Below are 22,223 nucleotides of genomic sequence, written 5' to 3' on the forward strand. Positions count from 1 at the left end.
TGTCGCGGCGACAGCCACTTAAATCTGCTGCCTTATAAGGTAAAAGCGCAGCAGGCGGGTGGAACGGGGGAGGGGCAGGAAGAGGCTGTTAATGTGACAATGCTTCTGCTGCCGGGCAACCGGGCCGGCCTGCAACTCCCGTCCAACTGCATTTTCTCCAACACACACAAAGATCCGACTGTTTCCTTTTACTTTCCCTCCTCTTTGATTAAACCAGATGAATAATCAGATGTTTGGGATTTTTCTTTCCTTCTTGTCTTTGGAAATACTTTGGCCCTTTGTTTGCTACCTTTGTTTCTCTTTGAGGTGTGTGCACATGCTTGTTGTCACCACAGTCTGGGAGTAAGCAACCCTGCCCAGTGTGAGTATTTCAGTTCGAATGCTTCTCATACCGAACATGCAGAAATAACCAAGCAGGTTTTAGCTTTTTAGTTTTATGCTTTACTTTCTTTTTCCTTTTTTCCTCTCTGTACGCTGGAACGTTTTGACACGGTCCTGGCCTTACTGGTTTATATTGTTTGACCAACTGGACGAAAACAGATGCATTTCTACCTAAGGGTTCATTCACACCGGCTCTGTTTGGTTCACATTAATCCAACACCAGTTTGTTTGAGTTTAAATCCAGTTCGGTTGGTGAGGTATGAAGGTGAAATTGAACTCCTCTGCCTGAAAACCTGGGTCTGGACTGGTCCAGTGAACTCTTTCAGTTTGAATGCATATGTGTAAGCGAAGCGGACCAGAGACCACTCCAAAAGCAGAAAGTGGACTACAACACAGGGCATTCTGGGTAAAAACAGCTAAAACTTTTGTGCTAGTCTAGTGCTAGCAGAAGAAATGACTCCTGGTTTTTTACCAAAGACAAAAAAGAAATCCTACATCCACTAAAATCTGACTTAACTCCATGTTGAGTTGAGTCAGAACTCAACTCAACATGGAGTTGAGTTAGAACAACTAACAACTGTTGGTGGCTAGAGTAGCATTAGCTTGCTAATGTTGGCTAATTTACTGAAAATTTCCTTTATCTCTTCAAAGTACTTTTTCTTCCTTTGTCTTGAAAATTTGTATGACTCTAAATGTTTCTGACATTAAAAGTTAGCATTGGGTTGCTAATGTTATCTTTAGCTTTGTTGGCTAGTTCGGGGAGTAGCGCATCATTTTCTATTTTTACAGGAAAATGGAAAATAAGTTAGTTGAAGTTTTGAACGCCATTGCAAATGTGAGCTATGTGCTTAATGAGTCAGCCATTTCTACACTGGAAACAAGTTTAAGGCTACAAAACTCTAGTTCAGCAAACACAACTCATGAGTCATCAGGTTGAAGGAAAACTTGTATCCTTTACATATCTGCGGCGTTTTCTCTGAGATTAAATTGTGCAAGTTTACAAACGGAGGTTAATTTCTTTCTCAGTTCTGCTCTCAGCACAATTACTTCAGCTCTTTTACCAACAACTTCCTCTTTCTGGTTTCAGATGGTTTTTAACAGTCACTCATGAAAGAAAACCGACGTTTTAAACTTTTTAAAAACGGAAGCAGCTCAGTTTGGCTGAACCAGTATTGCAGTATGCCCATTTTTAGAGTTTGAGCCTCTAACTGTTGTGTTTGTCAGTAAATGAGTGTTTTCATTGTATCATTATGAGTTGCTGATTTCAGTTCTGAGTAAAAGCACATCAGCTCCCTTTAATCTCTGCCTTTCAGACGCCGCCCAGATTAACGTTATTCAATCAATCAACTTTATTTGAACAGCACATTTCAGCAGTAAGGCATTTCAAAGTGTTTTACCTCACAACAACACAAAAGTACAAAGTCATAGAAGACACAGTTAATAAATGAAGCATTTATTCATTTGTGTTATTGTCATTCTTGTACAGCACTTTGGTGCAGTTTTATGCCTGTTTTTAAAGTGCTATATAAATAAATTTGACATTGACATTACATTTTGCCAGGTGCCATTGATGCACATCAAAACGTTCATTGTTTTAGTTATTATGGTTCAAAAGCAACTCTAATCAGCTGCGTTTAGATTTAAATTCACTCGGTGTTTCAGTTGTTTTGCTGTTTTCTGGAAGTTTATTATGGATTTATGGTGCATAGAAGTTGAATGCTGCTTCTTCATGTTTGGTTCCAGAACCAGAAGACCTGAGAGGCCTGGAAGGTTGATCCATCAGCAGATCTTTAAGCCATTCAGTGACTTATAAACTACCAGCAGTAATTTAAAGTCTCTTCTCTCAGTGGAAGGACTTTAGAACTGGGCTGTTGTGCTTTGTCTACCTGGTTTTAGTCAGAACACCAGTGGCAGCGTTCTGGACCAGATTGATACTTTTAGACAGAGCTGTAAAGACACTGCTGCAGTAATCAATGTGACTAAAGATAAACGCATGGAGGAGTTTCTCTACATCTTGCTGAGACATTATAAATGTTCTTCAGGTGATAGAAGGCCGACTTTGTAACCGTCTTTAGGTTCAGCCTATTCTTTAGATTCCAGCTGTAATAATTGAAGCTGTTCTGACTCTGGATCATTCCTCTGAAGGTCCAGTCGATTGGATTAGACGTGATGCTGTTTAATCCAACCAGAACCGACGTCGCAGTAAACGGCTCGTCGTCACTCTCGGTCCGAGGCGGTTTGGATTAAACAGGTGGTTTTAATGCTGTGGACGATCAGCGCGGAGCGACGTAAACAGGCCAAATGACTTTCGCATGTTAGTAAATCAGGTTTCCAGAATTTCTCAGCTCTTTGGCAGCGGCAGACATCTGGCAGTCAGAACATCGCCTGATGAAAAACATGTGCTGTCACCAAATACATTTTCGTCATCATTCAGATTCTTTTTCTTCTGTCACTGACCTAGTGGCAGTTCTTACATGAGTCACTTCCAACTTCAAACCTTTTTTTGTCGTCTTTCACAATAAAAACTTCAAACGTGATCTGTATAAATCTGTTGCTCTGTGATCCTGTGCTCCACTAACGTGGTAAATTACCTACTTTTTGTTGCACCAGTCCATCTTAATCAGCAAGATAATTGTAGTTTAAGTCACTGCCGGGCTCCTGTGCAACCTGATCTTTATGTGTTTGGTATCTAGATAATAGTCTGCTTTCTAGCAAAGAGAGGCTGGTGGCTGGTTCTGTTTTCTGCCGCCTAATCTGATGAACAGAACCAGAGAACCGACTCGTAGCTCTGGAAAGATTCAGCCAGCGGTTTTTCTAACAGCTGACTCCTGCCGCTGCCAACTGCTATTAGCTCCTGCCAAACTCCTGATTTGGATGATGCAGAGGCACGCTCACACGGAGGAACGTGTGTGTGCTGTAATAACGGTGACCTCAGCTCATTCAGTGATTAAACCATTCTTGTTTCGTAATGGGAGGTCAAGCCGGCGAAGGAAAGGGAACACCGCTTTGGCTACTGGAGACGGCCAGAAAACAGCTGGAAACGAACAGAGTTAGTAACTGAAAGGGTCGGCTTGTACGTCAGGGAAAGGCAAAGGTCAACGCAGGAGAGACATTCGGTAAACAGTCACTGTGTACCAAACTATCTCCTTTTAACTGAACGTCAACCTGAACAAGGTGGAGATATCTGCTATAAGCGCACGTACTGAAAAAACACAAAATATTACCAAGTATTTTTGGTCTAGTTTCTAATACTTTTGAAATAAAACAAAACTAACTTACAAGCAAAACATAGGAGCTTGTTTTAAGTCAAAAACGGCTTAATATTGACAAATAAATACTAGTTCCATTGGCAGATTATTTCACTTGTAACATGGGAAAATATCGTTATTAGCTAATTTATCTGCCAATGGAACAAGAACTTTTTCATCACTATTAAGGAATTACTGACTTAAGAAAAGCTCCTATGTTTTCCTGAAAAGTTACTTGTTAGTTTTCTCAATTCAAGTGAATTTAAAAAATTGCATTAGAAACTAGACCAAAAATACTTGGAAAGATATTTTTCAGTGGACATGAGGTGTGAAAACAGTGGAAGGAAATTTACATGAACTTAACCTCAGCCCTGAGCCTTCTGTTTCTTTAAAAAGTCTTTCTCTGGGTGCAGTCTAATGGCAGAAACCAGGTGTTAGTCACTCCCTTTCTTGGTCTCTAGGCAGATGTTCTTATCATTGTAACAAAATGTTCATCACACTCCCAGCTGTACTACAAGTTTATGATGACTAAGTGGAACTTGGTGACGTTACCGTTGCAACTTTGCTAAAGATGCTTTGAATTCCTGTTGGCGACTTTGACTGATTCTGACTTTTCCTTTTAGAAATATAAGAATATGTGAAAACATTCAGAATATTTTTCTAGCCTTTCAGTGATAGACAATCATTTAGGAATAGAAACATCCGTCCATGTGAGAGCAATCGCTTTAAAACTGGGCTATAAAAACAAAGACAAAATAGTTTTTAAGTCTTTAGCATCTTCCTCAGTCTTCATTTTAGACACCTCACTGAACATGACTTACTTACAGCAGCTAAGATTGATGTTGAAACTATCCAGTTCTGGTGTTATCATAATAATGCTAGCATTAGCATAATAACAGCTAGGTTAATGTGTGAGTAAGTGCTGAGATTTAGTGTAAAAAACAACAAAACAGTTTGTTGCCAGAAGTGTTGATTAGCAAATGTTTGCTAACAGAAGGAATAAAGCTTTCAAAAGATTGTAACTACTGACTTAAAAAAATGCTTTTTAAAAAGTGTTTTTAATGGTAAAGATGTAAAATAAAAAATTGTTACCTTGGTAACAAAACTGGTGGCAGCTAGCTAGCTAAACTGGTAGCAGATTAGCAAGCATTTGTTGGTGAAAATATTTTAGCTAGCAATTGAAATTAATACTGTGAATTAAGAAATGCCATTTTAAAAAACATAACCTATGTAATCATTATATTATCTAAATTTGGTTGGATAAATTGTTGGGAATCCTACGAATTAGTGTTTTATCATTTATAACTGAGTCTGGATGAGGCTACAAAGTGAAACTGTGTGCTAATAGTCTAAAGTAGTTTAAAAACTACTATAAAATACCACAGCTCACAGTTGAAATGGTTACCAGGTAGTTTTAATGCAGGACAATAAAAACTAATGGTATGAATGGAATTGAAACAAATTTAGTTTTAAAGAAACAAAAATACAGTTAAATACGGTTGTTAGCATTGGTGACATTTCCAGCTAGCAGTGTGGATTGATTGGTGCTTATAACTTATAATGGTAACTATCGGAATAGTTACAAATATGGACTTACTGTGAAAACATGTGAAGGAAAACTGAGCCAGCTGTGTCTACAGATGGCTAAATTGGAATGTAGTTCATGGTTTATATGATTACTCGCTGCTTTCTTTACTTTGTAAAGACTACTAAACTGATTTAAGTATTGAAATGAACACATTAAAACATAATTATTAGCCTGACAGGCATTTAGTGTGTGTCGAGTTAAACTTTTGATTTAGTAGCTTTTTAAAGAGATGGCTCTGTAATCTGTAATCACATCATTATGGTGAAGTAATCGGTAACAATGTTCAGTCACTGTTTTTAGTTTTAAGCAAGTCTGGCCCTATTTTTAGTTCCTTTTCCTGAGCGACTTCTACATACATAAACACGGCTCAGAAATGCAGAAATGTTTTCCTTACAGGCGAGGGGAGAAAGGCTCCCTCCTGAATGCAGCCGGCTCCCTCCTGAATGCAGCCTGTTCACCTCTCATCTGGAGTTTGCATTTCTTCCTGACCTCACTTGGCTCTCTGCACGAGTCAGATTGCTCCTTTGACTTGCAGCAGCGCGGCACCCTTTCATGAACTTCCCCTGCCCTTTCGTTATTGGGCTCAGTCAGATGTGTCATGATTGGACAGGCTGTAAACGTTCAGTTTTACCAGCTTTCCCTGCGTTAATGTTTGACGTCTTGTACAGTGGGATTCATCCGCCACATTCCTGGGGAATTAACATGGACATCCTCCACCCCCACTGCTTCCTGTGCCTCTGAAACACAGGAAGTGGAATACTTAGCAGTCGATTGGCTGAGGAGGGAAAAAGTGATGGCTTGATACGAAACGCCAACATTGAGCTCAATACGTTGACTGAGAGTTTGAACAGCTTTTTAAAACTGATTATAGCTGCTGCACCAGACCTTTAACTAGACCATCTGAGGAGATGAGCAGGAAACTGAATTGATCATTTTACAACCTACTGGTTGGACAAAGATTTTTAAACTTTGTCTTCCAAATAGGACTGGAGAATATGGCTGAAAAACTTACCACAATATACACTTTCCATATCAGTCTATTGATAATTATTAAGTTTTTTAGTTTAAATACTTAAAATAATTACCAACTTGGTGGCGTGACCTGTCCCCTTTTACCCAGTTTTCACTCCATTCTTTAGTTTTTTATTTGTAAGCAGTTATGAGGCAAACTGGGGAAACTTGAAACAGGTTCTGCACAAGTTACTAAGCGGGCTGTTGCTAGGTAACCGAAGTTTGGGGAGAGCTTGAAACTGCCTGCTGCCCAGCAGGTTGTTGCTAGGCAACCGAATAGTGAGTGAGATGGTTGATTCCACCAGCCTAGCTTATCTCTGTGAGAGAACGGCTAAAGTCTTTCCTCTGCCTACGTCTCCCAGAATGCTGTGCGACTCAGTGAATATTACATCAGATGTATTATCTATTGATACTGATCATGTGACTATCACGGTATACATTGTTATTTGTATGCTTATGTGAACACCAAGCACACTGGAGAAAGCTCCAAAAGGAGGAAGTGGACTACAGTGCAAGGCATTCTGGGTAAATGCAACCAAAACAAACATGCGAGTCTAGCGTTGGTAGGAGAAATGGCTTTAACAATGATAAGACAAAATAGTGAGTCTTTGCTTCATTGTAGAAACCAAAGTTTGCACCTTTTATTTTTGATTAGAGTAGATCAATTTGTTTTTGTATTATCAATAAGATATTGATTTTGGTAACTTATTCTTTTTAAAACGCTTGCTATACTCGGCCGAAGTTTAACAAATTTAATCAAAAGCAGATTTAGGTGCACAAACGTCGTCTTTTGATTAAAACCCACTGGATAGATGTGGTCACATTTCCCATGAAATTAAACAGAACAAAGTGGTTATTAAAAGACAAATGTTTGCTGTTGTACATAACATTATGCATTTTAGAACAATTTTAACTTTGCATCAGTGAAAAATAAAAACTCTCCAACATCTTTAACCACCTGGTCATGTTTAAATCATTCCAGGGGCTTCAAATGGCCTACAGTTACAGGGGTATGCTTTCATTTTACACTGTTTGTACGTTAGCACAACCGTGTCAATAGTTTACACACTACAGATGGTTCATCTTAAGCTGACTGACTGCTTGTGAAAGGAGACAAAGATCGGAGAGGAAGCAGCAGCAGAAGAAGATGATGATGATGGTGGAATGAGGAAGGAAGTGAGGTCTGAGTCGTAGAGAAGGATGCATCGAAGGGGGCTGGAGGAAGAGCATAGTACGCATTCCTGGCGTTGTCGCGCTGAGCAGAGCTGACGTAAATGCAGTGTGAAAAAGCCAGCCGTTTGATTTGTTCAGAGACGGGTAGAGTCTTCCGCACAAGACGGACGACAAAACGTGTTTCTGCCGACTAATCGACTGGAGGAGGGAAAGTCACATCTGGAAAGGATTAATAGTAAAAGTATTCAGAAAATGTCTGCACTTAGCTTGTTTTATGTCCACAAATATCAGAGCCTGGTAGCAACTACTTACATTTACTTTAGTAACTTTTTTGAGTAAAATTTTGGGAGTCTCTACGTACTGAATAAAAAACAAACATGTTTTAACCAAATATTCAGACACACTTGCAGTTTTTTTTTGTTTCATAAGTTTTTTTTTTTACTGAAAGAAATTGATTTAGAAGAATTTTCTTTTGCTTGATTTTATATTTTGTTACTAATATGAATAATTGTCATTTTCATCCTTAAAATACCCAATGATGTAATTTTTAAATATTAAATAATTTGATCAGTTACTTAATACATATAGTTTTTACGAAATACCTTTTTACTCTTGAGTACAGTTTTTGAGTACTCTGCCTGTTGTAACCAGTAAATGTTCAGTCACGTAGTTTTAAAGTGTCTCCTTTTTTATTTGATTCCAGGAAGACTTCCTGCGTTTCCTCTTGCTTCAATCAGCCACAGAAAAATTCAGCTGATGACAGAAAACTGTTTTATTTAAACACACGGAGATGAACAACACAAATCAACTTTCTCTTTCGTTTTACTTGCTCAAAGTAGTTCAGATTTACTCTTAAAGGAAGATTTTTGATTTTCTATGGAGAGCCAGGAGTGCCAAATTACAGTAAATAATTTTTGAAATAATTAAATGTCATTAACTTATTAAACTTGAAAAAAATACAGAAATGTAATGAATTTAGTTTGAAATATGAATTATAGTATAGATGTTCCTGTGCTGAAGAACAAAATGAATAAATTTAAACAATATAAACTCAGTGGGCAGGATTAGGGGAGATCCTGACGTCTTATTGGCTGTTTCAAACAGCAAGTCAAAACAACTTCTTACAAGTTTGTACGACTGTCATATTTTCACTAGAAGTGTGGAAACAACTTCAATAAATCATTTATTTACTACAAACTCTGTCTGTAGCTTGGTCTGAAATAGTTCTATTAATTTCACCAGGCTTAGCTGATAGCCTCGCCCACTAGCTAACACCAGCTAATGCTTTCGTGAATTATTAGTTATTTTAGATCAAGGCTGGAGTTTCTCACCAAGAGTTTATTTGTAAATATATTGCAAAAATGTAAACATTGTTGAAGCCGTTTCTGCGTTTTCCAGTAAAGATTTTGATCTCGGGCTGGGAGGAAGTTGTCTTTACTTACGGTTTGAAGCAACCAATCAAACATCAGGTGTCTCTATAAAAGCAGCTCTGACCCTGCCCACTGAGATTGATGGATAAAGTTCACAGTTTTAATTCATTTATGATGTGCTTCAGCACATGAATGTTATTATTTTTAAATTAAATCATTGCATTTAAATGAGACGCATATTTTAATTCCATGTATCTATTTTCAGCTTTATTAAATTAGTGGCACTCTTCACCCTCCGTAGTTTTTCATGTATTGTTCTCGCTCTGGGGTGGTATTTACCCTCACTGACTCTTCAGCTTATTGCCACCCTGCTGCACTCATTACCTTCTTAAGGAAGTTATAAAGGTGGTAACTTTAACTTCAGTTTTTACTTCCTCCTTAAAAGCTCCAGAGCCTTTGTGATTCTGCATTCTTTGAAGGATTAATATTTCTAAGCTCTTAGTTTCCTGGTGAAAACAGTAAAAAGTAGCTGCTTTATTGAGCCTATTATCGCAAAGTGGATTCAGTTCACCGGTGAAAAATCTTCTGCCAGATATTTAAATTCTCTGGTCAAACGTCGTAACAACCAAACGGTCCGAGCGAAGAAATGAACGCGAGGTTTTTGCGGTGGACAGTGTCAACACAGTTATGCAACATCGGACTGAGAGATATGGAGTAAAGCTGCGTTGCCCAAGTCTCAGCCGGTTTCTGTTGACACACAGCAGCGAGATGCGGCCAAATGTTCTGGTGAAATATTCATTCTTGGTGGGGAAGAGGCCACAAATATGGCCGACGTGAGCTGGAGTCCATCTAAGATACGGGAGAGGGATGTTTATGCTGCGAACGCAGGAGGGCAGAGAACCCAAAAACTGTACGAGCAGAACTACTTCGACATGTTTACTCAAGTTAAATGTAGCAAGAAATTACTTAAGTAAAAATTATTGAGTAAAAAGTCTACTCAAGTAGTGTGTAACTGATCAAATTCAATTGTTTATCTTAAATTTAATATAATTAGATGGACCAAATTATACAGTAAGTGAGAATTTTGGTATTTTATGGATGACAATGACAGTAATGCATATAAATAACTAAAATAACAAAATAAAATGTTTCCAAATCAGTTCCTTTTAAGAAAAGACTTATGAAAATGTTCAACTTTTGATATTTATGAGTTAAAATTCCCACTTAACTTCATATTTTGGTTTAATTATTGATCATTTGATCAGTTACTCGGTATTTGAGTAGACTTTTTACCAAATACATTTTTACTTGTGTAAAAATATGTTGAAGTAGTTGAGAACGAAATAACAAAATCAGACAAGTTTTACAAATCAGTTTCTTTCAATAGAAAACTGATGAAACTTTAAAAAAAAACTGCAGGAGTGTGTCTGCCTGGTGAATTTCTGGTTAAAACATGTTTGTTTTTCATTCAGTGGGTAGAAAATTGAGAAATTTTACTCAAGTAAGAATAGAAATACTTCATAATAAAATTACTCAAAGTATGGAGGAGTAAAAATACTCCTAAAAGTAACGTAAAAAAAAAAGGTTTCTTGTGTAACTGTAATTGAGTAAATGTAACGGGTTACTGCCGGACTCTGGTTCTTGGTGAGTGTTGTAAATTGCATCATTCAGGTTTTAAGCCATTTTTTCCTCCACCTCGCTGATGCTGATGTAGACTAAACGCTCGTTGTGGTAATCGCAGCGTTTTGACCTGGCAGGACTCTGCGACCAACAAAGGCAGGAAGAGACATAAATGAATGGAGAAATGACCGCTTCAATTGACATTTAGCCTTTCCTCTAGTTTTTCCTCCCACCCTCATTTCCTTTCTCTCTTTATCGTCTAAACCTTTGAGCTGTGGAGAATAAAATGCTAATTTGTAAAATCTGGAATACATCATGTAAGCAGTAATGTGAGATTAGATATTTTGTTTTATGGGCCAAGTTTTATATTTTCCAAAAATGAAACGTGGGATTCAACTACAGTAGCATTTTTGGCCTGCTAGCTTGAGACATAAACGATTTCTAACTCTACAAGATGTTTGAAGGCATATGCATCAGATTTTTGCTTTTTTTAAAAAAAAAAAACAACTTTTGGACAGTTATGATGTGTAACCGTGGCAACAAGGTGGTGTTTTCACAACCTGATGTCAAAAGCTGAAATAATACCCAAACTGCAACACAACGTTGAAAAGGAGGCTTCATGCATGCAGAGAAAGAAGTTGTTCAAGCTGACTTTTGCATTGGTCGTATTGGGCAGGGATCATATCCCCTACGCCAGTGTCTCTATAACCATTCAGCCAGATAGATTCAAAGAGAAGCGGAAAAAGCTAATCATGTGGATTAGCTGGGTTTGCTAACAACTCATGGCCTCATCTGGGATACTGTATTTATTCCAACAATTTCCATTTATTATGAATAAAGTATTTTTGATTTCAATATACCAGGCATCAACCCTTGTGCAAGTTGGATTATAGATGCTAATTATTAGCATCCTAATGCTATCATTGAATGGAAATCTCTTAAGTAGACATGTAGGGTGCCATGTAAGGCTGTGATACAGTGGTAATAGGCCTAGAAATGCTAGTAGTTGAATAATGCATGCTAATCTTTTGCTAATGGCTGAATGCTTGTAACCATCTGTCATTTGCATTGGTATTTTCTTTGTTCTTGTTGAATTATTTTTCCCAATAGTTCACAGTAGGATATTTGCCTAAACATGCTAGGTGTTCCCTTAATTGCTACATGCGTGCAAATCTTTACTGTCTTGCTGTTTCTTTTAAAGTAATTCATTTTGTGATTAGCCTTAGCGTTCAATATGGTGTAATCCAATATGTCATTAGCTTAGACATGCTAAGGGTTAGCTTCTCAATGCTACTGGTTGCATTAAAAAGGTTAATCTTTAGCATCCTGATGCTAATAATCTGGTTTGTTGTTTCACTTGACATGAAAGGTGATAGCTTAATGCTAACATACAGTCCAGGTCAAATGAGTTGCTGGCTTGTGATTGGTCACTGCCAGTTGCTTTATCAGAACAGCATGATGATTGGTCTGTTAAGAAAATATAAAGCTATTAGCCTCTTTAAATTGGACAATAATTTAAATGTTTTTAACTTTTCTGTTTGGTGTCAGCAAATGATCTGCAAATATAAAATTAAATCTGAAGAACTTCTAACATTTATATTTTTATTTTGCTGATGAAGGATGAATGTTCAGATCAAACAGATGGTTGTAAACCGTGACTGTTTACAACCAAAGCTCCAATCAAGAAGCATCTTGTTGTAGAAACGACCAGAATAACAGTTCAGACTTATTCCTGTTTGAAACAACTTGTATCTAGTTCAATTTTTTTTTTCTGCACAGTAAAATGTTTGACAAGAGGAAACTATTTGTCAGATTAATCTGATGGGAACACCCAACCCTGATGAATAATGCAACCTTTACAGAAAATCCTTCCCAAAAATCTGCTTTAAATCCGAGCTAATTCAGACGAATTAAATGTCACATTATGACAACGTTCACTAGATCTTAAAGTCAAATAGTTAAAATCCTGTTTGTGCACCTCAAAAACACTAAGTCTTACCAAGTGTCTTTGGTCTGACTTCATCAGTTGTTTTCTGTTTTCTTTGCCAAATTTTCACCACTTGTAGCAAGGGCCGAACAAACCACTTGAAGTTCCAAGTTGCACTTGAAGATACAAAAATGTGACAGACATAGAAAAAAAAGTCATGTTGTCTTTTCTGGCTGCAGTGTTTTTATAAGGTTTATCTCCATATTTTCTCAGGCATTTCCCCTCCTGTTCTTCATCCTGCCTTCCCTTTTGTTTCTGTTTGCAGCTATATTAAGGCTCCTCAGTGAGCGAGGAAGCTTGTTGAAAACAGTCTGTGTTAAGTTGTTGACTCACATAATGGTATATCTGAGGGGCATTAGGCCGGCCAAGAAGTACACAGCAATTACGCCTGTGTGTGTGTGGGTGTGTGTTTGTGTTTGCTCCAGACTACCTGTCAGCACACGAAGCAGGAGCAGAGGCCCCCTCTGTTTCTGTGTTTGTGCACACATGTTAATGATCACCTGTCCAGACTTGAGGAAATAATGAGACCGGAGCAACCCCTGCTCTGCTGTGGGGCGTCAATCTCCCTGCTCTGAGTCGCTGCCGCTCCTCGTTTCGGCCTGAGTGTTTCTGTTTTGGAGGCTTTTTATTGTTTTTCTCTTCTCCTTCCTTGCTGTCTGAGTTGTGCAGATGTGAAATTGCGCCTGCCTGCCCGGTTGGGCCGCGGCTTGCGGGAGACGGTGTCCCATTCCTGCACTGCTGCTGTACAGTAGCGAGCTGCAGATCCGGTTACGCCGCCGTCTGAATGGACCTGCAGGAACCCGGCTGTGAAATCCACACCGCGCTGAGAAAACACAAAATCTAACCAAGTATTTTGTTTAGTTTCTACTACCAATGTCTTGGTACACTTGAAATAAAACAAAACTAACTGATAGATGATCTTTTAGCAAGATATAGAAACTTGTTTTAAGTCAATAATTCCTCAGTAGTGATAAGTTCTAGTTCACTTGGCATATTATTTCACTTATCAATCCATCGCATGTTTTAGATCTGGAGATTTTGCCCATGCGCACAACACTGGAGGACAAAAACACAATTCTTTTACTCGCCATCCGTAGTGGCGCTGCAACGGTAGAACCGGTAAATAAAACTTGGAGATGTATGAATTATTAATTTAATCAGAAAAACCGTTGAACAACTCAAAACCACTTTTCCCGCTCTGTCGGCTAAGCTACACGCAGACTCATTGCCATAGCAACTGACAACGGCGTCACTTTATTTCCGGATCCAATAGCAAAAAACACTCAAACATTTGAACATAAATGTTTAACATATAGAACAGAACATTCAGTCAGTTACAGATTTATGTTTTTTAGGCTTGACGTTTGTTTTGCGATTATTAATAAGTGATGGCTGTGGTAGATTAGCTATTGCTGCTATTAGCTAAGCTAACACAGTGGTAGATTAGCTAATATAGAATAGAATATACTTTATTGATCCCCTAGGGGAAATTGCTTATTTGTTGAAAGCTACTCCATCTTAGGTAATACATGCAAAGTTTGTTAAATATATATATACCTAAGAAACACCTGCTCTACTGATGATCTGTCAGAGTTGGAGTTTAGGTCACTTTTTTATATTTAAACTGAACCAAAATACTGAATTCCACATCACAAATACATGTTAGCATTGTCATAGTCAAGCTAGCATAACTTAACTACTTTGCTCTCCTCTGCTATTTTTTTCGTAAAACTTTTTCCTGACCTTCTTATCTAGTTGTCGTAATGTTGACAATTGGTAGCAAAGCACTGCAATCACGTTGAACTGGGTTGATAACATGGGGGAAAATTTTATCAGTGAAATAATCTGCCAATGGAACAGGAACTTTTTCATTAATAAGTTAGTATTGACTTCAAACAAGCTTCTATTTCTTGCTGAAAACTTATTTGTGAGTTAGTTTTGTCTTATTTTAAGTGTACTTGGTTATCTGCATTAGAAAATAAACCAAAACACCTGATAAGATTTTGTGTTTTTGCACACAGACCTTTTAGATTTAACAATAACCAGATAATTACAGTAAATTTCTGTTAAAATTTTTTTAATTTGTGGCGAAATAAGATGAAACATTATTAGTAATTTGTTGTGTGTTTCATAGCACAGCCCTTTATTTAATCTAAAAAAAGGAGCTCTGCAGCCGGACCGGACCAGACTCCTTGTCTGAAGCTGGACTCATTGGTTTTGGCCCGGCCCGGTCTGGTGCAGCGGCAGATCCAGTCCAACTTCCTTGAGGTTGTTCCTCCTGCCAAAACGTCCACATATAAAACTTTTACTGTCGCTGCTGTTCTTGTTTTTACAGTTTTCAAATTCCTCGATTTTGGTTTCAGTGTTTTCTCAGAGCTGAGCTGCTGCACCATAAAAACGGTGCAGAAGTTTGATTTTAAATCACTTTTAGGTCACAGTTAGTGGTCAGTCTCATCTGCTTTTTCTCTTATTCTGGAGAGTGTGTGTTTAAAATAACACAAAGACAGGCAGCAGACTAAAGAAGTTGGGATCCAACATGGAACTTACTCTAAATGTTGCCTTATGACGTTTATCTGTTGAATCAAAGGACATTTTATGCCTCAGTGATTCACAGTGCTGAGGTTAAAGGCTTGGAAATTCTTTTACAAATTATCTGGTGATTAAAATTTGACTCTTAAAAAGCAAGCAAACAAACAAAAAAAGATATTCATCTCCACTTGCTAAGTAGTAAGTAGGGCTTGAATTGATTTATAGAGGAATATCTGACTTATAATTAGGGCTGAAATGATTAATCAGATTAATCATCATTAATCAATCATTGAAATTAGTTGTCATGTAATTTAGTAATTGATTAATCGTTAACCGGAGTATACAGACTCAAAAAAAGACAATTTGCTAAAACAACAACAAACTCATGTAATCTAGTAATTGATTAAGCTGAAACTATAGAAATATGCATAAATTTTACATTTAAGATGGAAGAAAAAAAAAATCTTTCTCTGTATCTGTTGAACCCAGAATTCCTAAAGTGAAAGTTTTAAGTTCATCCGGTTTAAATTCTTTACAAAAACATCTGTTAAGCACCTTTTGTTATCCAATTATCAATTGATTAATCAAAAATAATCAACAGTCAAGCTCTGCACTATTAATGCGGAGTGGAGCAGAAGTGTTGTTGGGAATATTTTTTATCTGCAGATTCATGCTTTGCTACACATGAAAACGTTCTCTACAGGAATGCTGTTGCTGCATTTTAGGAAACAATGTCTTTTTTTATTTCAGAAATTTGTTTTGTATCTTTTAATGTGTTTCAAATACAAAAAAGCTTAAGTGGTCAATAAGAAATCAGCAGATTTTGCCAATTTTATTTGATTAAAATACTTCTGTTAGCTTATAAATCGCTGAGCGGCTTAAAGATCTGCTGCTGCTGTTGTATCAAACTTGGAATAAACTTCCAGAAAACTGCAAAACACTGACATCCTAAAATCCCATCTGTGTAATGTTGCTTTTGAACCATAATAACTGGAACATTGACCAACATATTTCACGTGTATTGATGATTTTAATGACGGTACTTGATAAAATGTTTTACTAGTTTTACTGTTGGTGACTGCAAGATGTTTTTATGTGTTTATGTTTTCATGATGTAATGGTGCTGGACTGTGCTACAAAAATGAACTTGATTGATTTTGAAATTGTTTCTGAATTGAATCATGATCATAAAAATCAGAATCAAATTGCTGGACTATGGAAAATGTCGTCCATTAAAGAGGAACATTCCCCAAAAACATGGAGTTCCCACGCGGTTCCTGACTAGACGAGGTGCTGCTGATGATTTTTAGCTTTTCATGATGCAACGCTGAAATTTGCAACACGAACTAACTTGAGTGATTGATCGACGGGCTCCAGAGACGTCGGTTGCTGTTTCTCACACCTCCGCTGGCAGCTGGGGGCTGGTTAAACTGGTTCCCAGTGGGGCAAGCGGGTGCAGACCTGCATCCAGGTGAGCTCAGAGGAGGAGGGGAGTCAGTTGGTGGCAGATTCCCTCAGAGGACTAGCCTGAGCGCTGCAGGGCCTCAGAGCACCATCCAGCGCAGAGGATGCGCTCCAACAGGTAGCTGCTGCAAGTCGCATTCCTCAATGCGACTTGCAGCAGGTGATGTCACAGCGCCGGGCGGGCTGGTGCCATCCAGTTTCCTGTGAGCCGTTCTGAGGGTTTTATTTTAGCCGTTTGCACACAGAAATTAAAGCAAAGTGAAGTTTAAAATAAAGTGGAGAGTTAAGAACAGAATTATTTAAGTGATTAATTATTCTGATGATTAATCGATTAAAATCTGAGCTCCAGGGACCCAGTAGAAGCTAAACACATGGATGAGTTTGTCTAGATGTGGCTGGGACGTTAGTGACTTAGTGCTGGAAATGTTTTCTAGGTGACAGAAGGTCGTCTTTGTAACCTTCTTTATGTGGCTGTGAATGTTCAGATCAGAGTCCATCACTACGCCCAGATTTCAGGCCTGATCGCTACTTTCTGGTTTCCTTCTGGGCTGAGTCGGACCTGCGTTTGAAGGAGTTCTTGTGGCGAAACGTGTCGCAGTTTGTAGTCAGTGCAGGCGGCTAACTGCTGATGAGCTCATCGGTGTTTAACAGGGAGGAAAAACGGGCGTGTGATCCACAGAAAGCACACACCCTCTCTGCTGCCGTCATGAGAAGATCTCCAAGCAGTTGTGCAACAGCAGCTTTCAACCTGGCTCATTCTTTCCAATCTTAGAAGGACACACCCTTATCTCTGTGGGCGTGGGTGTGTGTGTGTGTTGGGGGGGTATGGTCACTAACACACATACGATATGTGTGCAGCCTGAACATGGCGGATGGGTTGAGAAATTGGGTGTGGGACTAATTAGTGAGTTTCAAGCATGTGGCTGGTGTGAGTAGGTGGTTGGATTTTTGTGACTAGAGTACATTCCTGCTCAAGGAGTGTGTGAAGTGTGTGTGACGGACTTTCAGGGGTGTGTTCGTGTGTTTTTCTGCCTGGTTTTGTCTCTTTAATCTGATATCAGTCTTATCTGTAACCTTTGACCCCATCAGATCAGAGAGGAAGTGGATTAGGGGTCAGATGATTTGTTTTAGACTAAACGCACGGTCCCAGCAGGATTTATGGTCGTTTTTAGAAAAATTAGGAGATCCCAACTTTTCTTAAAAAAAAAAAAAAAAAAAAAACTTTTCACAAAAAATTTGTTCTGATAGGATTTAGTTCCACATGTTCTCAAGCGTTTTATTAAACTTTTGCATCATTAACGTCAAACATGCATCATAATTCTGCACCAGAAGAATAAGCGGTACATGTGGGCGTAAACAATGTCTGAAAATTAGAACTGTGAAATTATGAAAGCAGGTTGTGTCAGTGAACGCATCACAGTCTCTGAGCTCTGACTCCACAGGTTTCTCTACAGAAGCTGCAGTAAAGGCTGTTTCCGTTCTCGGCTGACTTTCCACTTTGGGGTCGCTAAAACAGTCGTGTTGATCTGTAAATGATGAATCAAGCAACAATCTTAGTTTTTTCTGTTTTAGCATCATGACTAGAGCTGCCACAAAAAAATTTTTTTTGAGTAATCGATGATTCTGGCGAGTAATCGGTTAAAAAAAGCACATTTTGCTCATTTTTCTTTTAACCACTGAAGTTTCTTATGTAAGCTCAAAAATAGATTAAAAGATGCATTTAAGCAATTCTACGGAAGAGGATTAGGGCCACCGAAAAAAATAAAAAAAATAATTCTGACTTGAATCTCAGAATTTTGACTTTAATCTCAAAATTCTGACTTTAAGGTCGGAATTTTTTTCTTCGGTGGCCCTAATCCTCTTCCGTAGAATTGCTTAAATGCATCTTTTAATCTATTTTTGACAATCTCAGAATCTCATAATTCTGACTTTAATCTCAGAATTCTTTTTTTTTTTTTCCGGTGGCCCTAATCCTCTTCCGTACAATTCAGTTCCTTTTCAAAATAAGAAAATAAACATTTAATTTAAGATCAGGCCTTTCTGCTTGAGTTGACATCAGTACAGAGAAGCAAACGGTGCTTAACAGATTTATTTCAATATAAAAAATACTGAAACAAACCATATTAAGCCAAAACTGCTACTTGAGAAGTTCAACAATGGATGGAAGACTGAACTTTACAAAAATGCGTTTAATTACTGCTCTGTTTCAGCAAATGGCCTTTTTTAAGTTTGTATACTTCACTTAACAATAATTACTAAATTAGTTGATTATTTCAATAATTGATTGTGATTAATCAGATTAATCGTTTCATGATTCTGTGGAATCTGTGCTTTTAGCATCTGGTGAGGATAAAATCTGTGTCCCAACGTATAAAACCAAAGCTATGGAGAAGCAGGAAAAATAAAAACACCACTTTGCTACCTTTTTATTTTAGAAACGCCCTCGCAGAGGTTTGACCCAGTTTCATCAGAACCTTAAGCCATGTGAAAGATTTTTTTCTCTTCTTCCTCTCTACAAATTTAGCCTCTGCAGCTGTTAAACCCAGCAGATGAAGTCCTGTGACCTGCAGTTCATTCGTCCACAGCGAAGCAGCTTAATCCTGCTGGAGGAACTTCAGGTGTCTAGTTAAAGTTCACTGATGTGGAAAACAGCCAGAAGTAAATGATTTTGTGAGGCGGTTACAGCCTAACGGAAGCAATGGTTACGTAAGAGCTTCACACTCTAAACCGTCTTAACCCTCGGATCCAGATTTTCTGTCCTTCATCTCGTTATCCTTGGCTGAGGTCGGAGGTCACGGTGCCGACACTCGGTCAGGTTAAACAGGATTCACTGGTTAACTCTCCTAATTCAGCCTGGAGCCGATTAAATCTAACAGGAAGTGAACACGAGCAGAGCCGGGCGTTTTCAGCGGGATTGGCCGTCATAAAGCAGATGGATCACATGACGAGCTGCGTATGAGGGATGAGGGCATGGTAGGGTTAAAGGTCGCAGTCACATGCTGCACCTGATGCTCAGCTCTCCTCCTTCTGCTGACCCAAACGGGCCAAAGCAGAACAAAACACGGCAGAAAATCAGAGTTTTTCCTTCATGTTTCACTTGCAGCCACAGATCCAGAACGGGACGGATGATGAGATTCAGGATCTGATGAAAACATGTCCGCCGTTTGGGATCGCCCTGCAACATGTTGCGCCGACATGCAGCAGGTCTCCACCTGTCTGGAGTTCTGCCAGAAAACAAAAAATTACAACGGCAGCTTCAGCAGAGATGCACTTGGGGACAGAATCACATGTTTTTGGTGAATGTAGCTCTTTAATGGACGACAGAAATGCAAGTCTGCCAGTGTCTAGAGATTTGATTCAGAAACCATTTTTAAATCAAGTTTGTGTCACACATTTTAGCAACTTTACATCATCATTAAAAGGGTTTGGTTAACGGTCTGGGTTTTTCTTAAATAAAAAATATCTGAATTATTGAGAATACATGCAGAGGGGGAGTTGATGCATGATGTACAATATACTTGCAGAGATGTATGACTAAAATGGATTTATTTTATTTTTTTTTAGTCGCCCCGCAAGGGGTCTTTTTTTGTGGGCTCTAGTGTCCCTTTTTCAAAGTAGGCTGACAGGAAAGGGGGAAGGAGAAGGGGGAAGACGTGCGGTAAACGTCGTCGGGTCCGGGAGTCGAACCCGCGACAGCCGCGTCGAGGCTACGTTTTGCCTGAATGTGGGTCACGCTAACCCCTCCGCCACCACGGCACGCCCCTAAAAATGGATTTTTGAGTCGATTCAGAATTTCCAAGATTAAGAGTTTTGATTCTCTATAGAATATTGATTGAAGTGAACTCTAAAGGTCCTAAATGTTTGGGTTTTTTAAGAAAGGACAAAGTTTTGATGCATATCATCAATTCCTGACACCTTGGGGTTCAGCGCTCTAAACAGTACATACGATCAATCAGCTTCCAATTGATCGGCAAAAAAAGTAGCTTAGAAAATCCACAACCTTTTGAAAAAGCTGCCAGAAATCAGTAATTTTTTTGAGCAGCAGTCAGAGAAACACGGTGACATGGTGGAGGGACTGTTGATCCAGTGTGGGAGCAGCTCTGCATGTTCAGGCTTGTTTGGCTTTAACGGAAATCACTGCAGCGCCTCAGAAATGTTGCTCTTACAGTAAGGCGCTGTTGCGTCTGCACAGGAGGCTTCATAATGGCTGGGTGTGTTGAGCGGCTGCAGGGAGGCTGAGCTCCGCTGGGTTTGGTACGAACGCTGATGTTGGACGAAGCGAAGGACAAAGGATCTGCTCAATGTGGCCTTCAGCTGCAGGAAAACGAGCCTTAACACGTCCCAAATGTTCTTATGCATACATGTAGGAGTTCACAGGTAGATCTGGCTACAAATGCAACACTTTAACTAAAGGCTGAAACGATTAATCGTGATTAATCGATTATTGAAATGGTCGTCAACAAATGTAGTCATCAAAAAGATGAAAAGCTGACTTTACTGCACCCAAATCAGCTTTTATTTCATTTATTAAACTTGGCTGAATACATTTTAGCACAGAAACGAATAATCGGATAAATTGTGAGTAATTGATTATTTGAATAGTTGTCAAAATAATTGTCATTGATCAAGTGTTCACTAAAGAAATATGTTGCGTTTTATGCAATAAATAGTTCATCTTATTTATAAAAGAGGAATCCATTTACATATTTCTATGTATTTTTAATATTGCATACAAAAGCTTAAGTTGTTAAATATAATTTCTGCAGAATGTGGCAAGCTTTTCTCTGATTAATCGAATATTTTAATGATTAATCGATTTACTAAAATTGTTAGTTGCCTCCCTACTTCAGCCATGAGTGGAATATGTTGAACTACTTCATCTTGATGTGTGAATGTTGCAGGAAACTGTTTCTGCTCAGCAAAATTCAGATCAAAATGAAGTAAAGAGTAAATATTCTGCATAAAAACAGGGATTTATGAAAATCTCAATGTTGGTGAGATCCAAGAAATGAACCAGAAAGCATTTTTCTTGATGATAAATAGGAAGTTTTTAACAACTCCAGCGCGGTGATTAATGCATCTTTTTACCGATTGTCTTCAACTTCCTGTCACTGCAGTGCCACTTCCTGTTGCATTGTTGCCGTTTCTGCACGCCTGAGGCGGGCGGACCATTGTCCTGCCACCGCTGCCCACCGAAAATCCCTCCACCCTCCTCTTTCTCCGGCCGCTCGCAGACGGAGGGGAGAGAGGCTGGACTGTCAGCCCGTCTGGGGGAGGGGTCTCACACACACACACACACACACACACACACACACACACACACACACACACTTGGTGGCTTTGGGCTGAAGGGTGCTATTATCCAGCGGGCTCAATGGGCGCTTTGTGCCGCCGGCCCAGGGGGACGGTGGGCAGAGGGGCGGGTCGGCCAGCAGCACCCTGTCATAATGTTTTTCAACAGGAGAAATTACAAACATGGCAGGGGGCGAAGGTGTTTTTATTCTGGGAAACCAAACCCAAACAGTAAATGAGCTTTTTAATACGGAGTGTTTAGCAGAACTGTTCTGTTTGAGTCAGAACGGTTCTGTTTGAGTCAATCAGCTGTTGGTTATTATAAAATAATGTCTGCATGTCTGGAGTCGTGATCTAACAGCTTCCTGGTTGGTTTTGTTGGTTTGTTACTTCATTGTGGAGAATCTGCTGCTGGTTGAGGTTCTTGTTCTGTTTCAGACCCGGTTTGGGTCACATGGGGTCCCGCCAACATTTTTTATTACATTTCTTTGAGCAACCTGTTCCCCTCCTGGCCTGTGGGGGTGCTGCACCAAGAACCACTGAAGGAAAGGATACAAAAA

General features: G+C 38.9%; 1 protein-coding gene across 2 annotated transcripts in view; it reads left to right on the plus strand.

Moving 5' to 3' along the window:
* actn4 (actinin alpha 4) overlaps nucleotides 1-22,223 on the plus strand; it is a 63,386-nt gene that overhangs the window by 17,000 nt on the left and 24,163 nt on the right. The gene's annotated exons all lie outside the window — the stretch shown is intronic.

Source organism: Xiphophorus maculatus, chromosome 18, assembly GCF_002775205.1.
Source record: "Xiphophorus maculatus strain JP 163 A chromosome 18, X_maculatus-5.0-male, whole genome shotgun sequence".
NCBI lineage: Eukaryota > Metazoa > Chordata > Actinopteri > Cyprinodontiformes > Poeciliidae > Xiphophorus > Xiphophorus maculatus.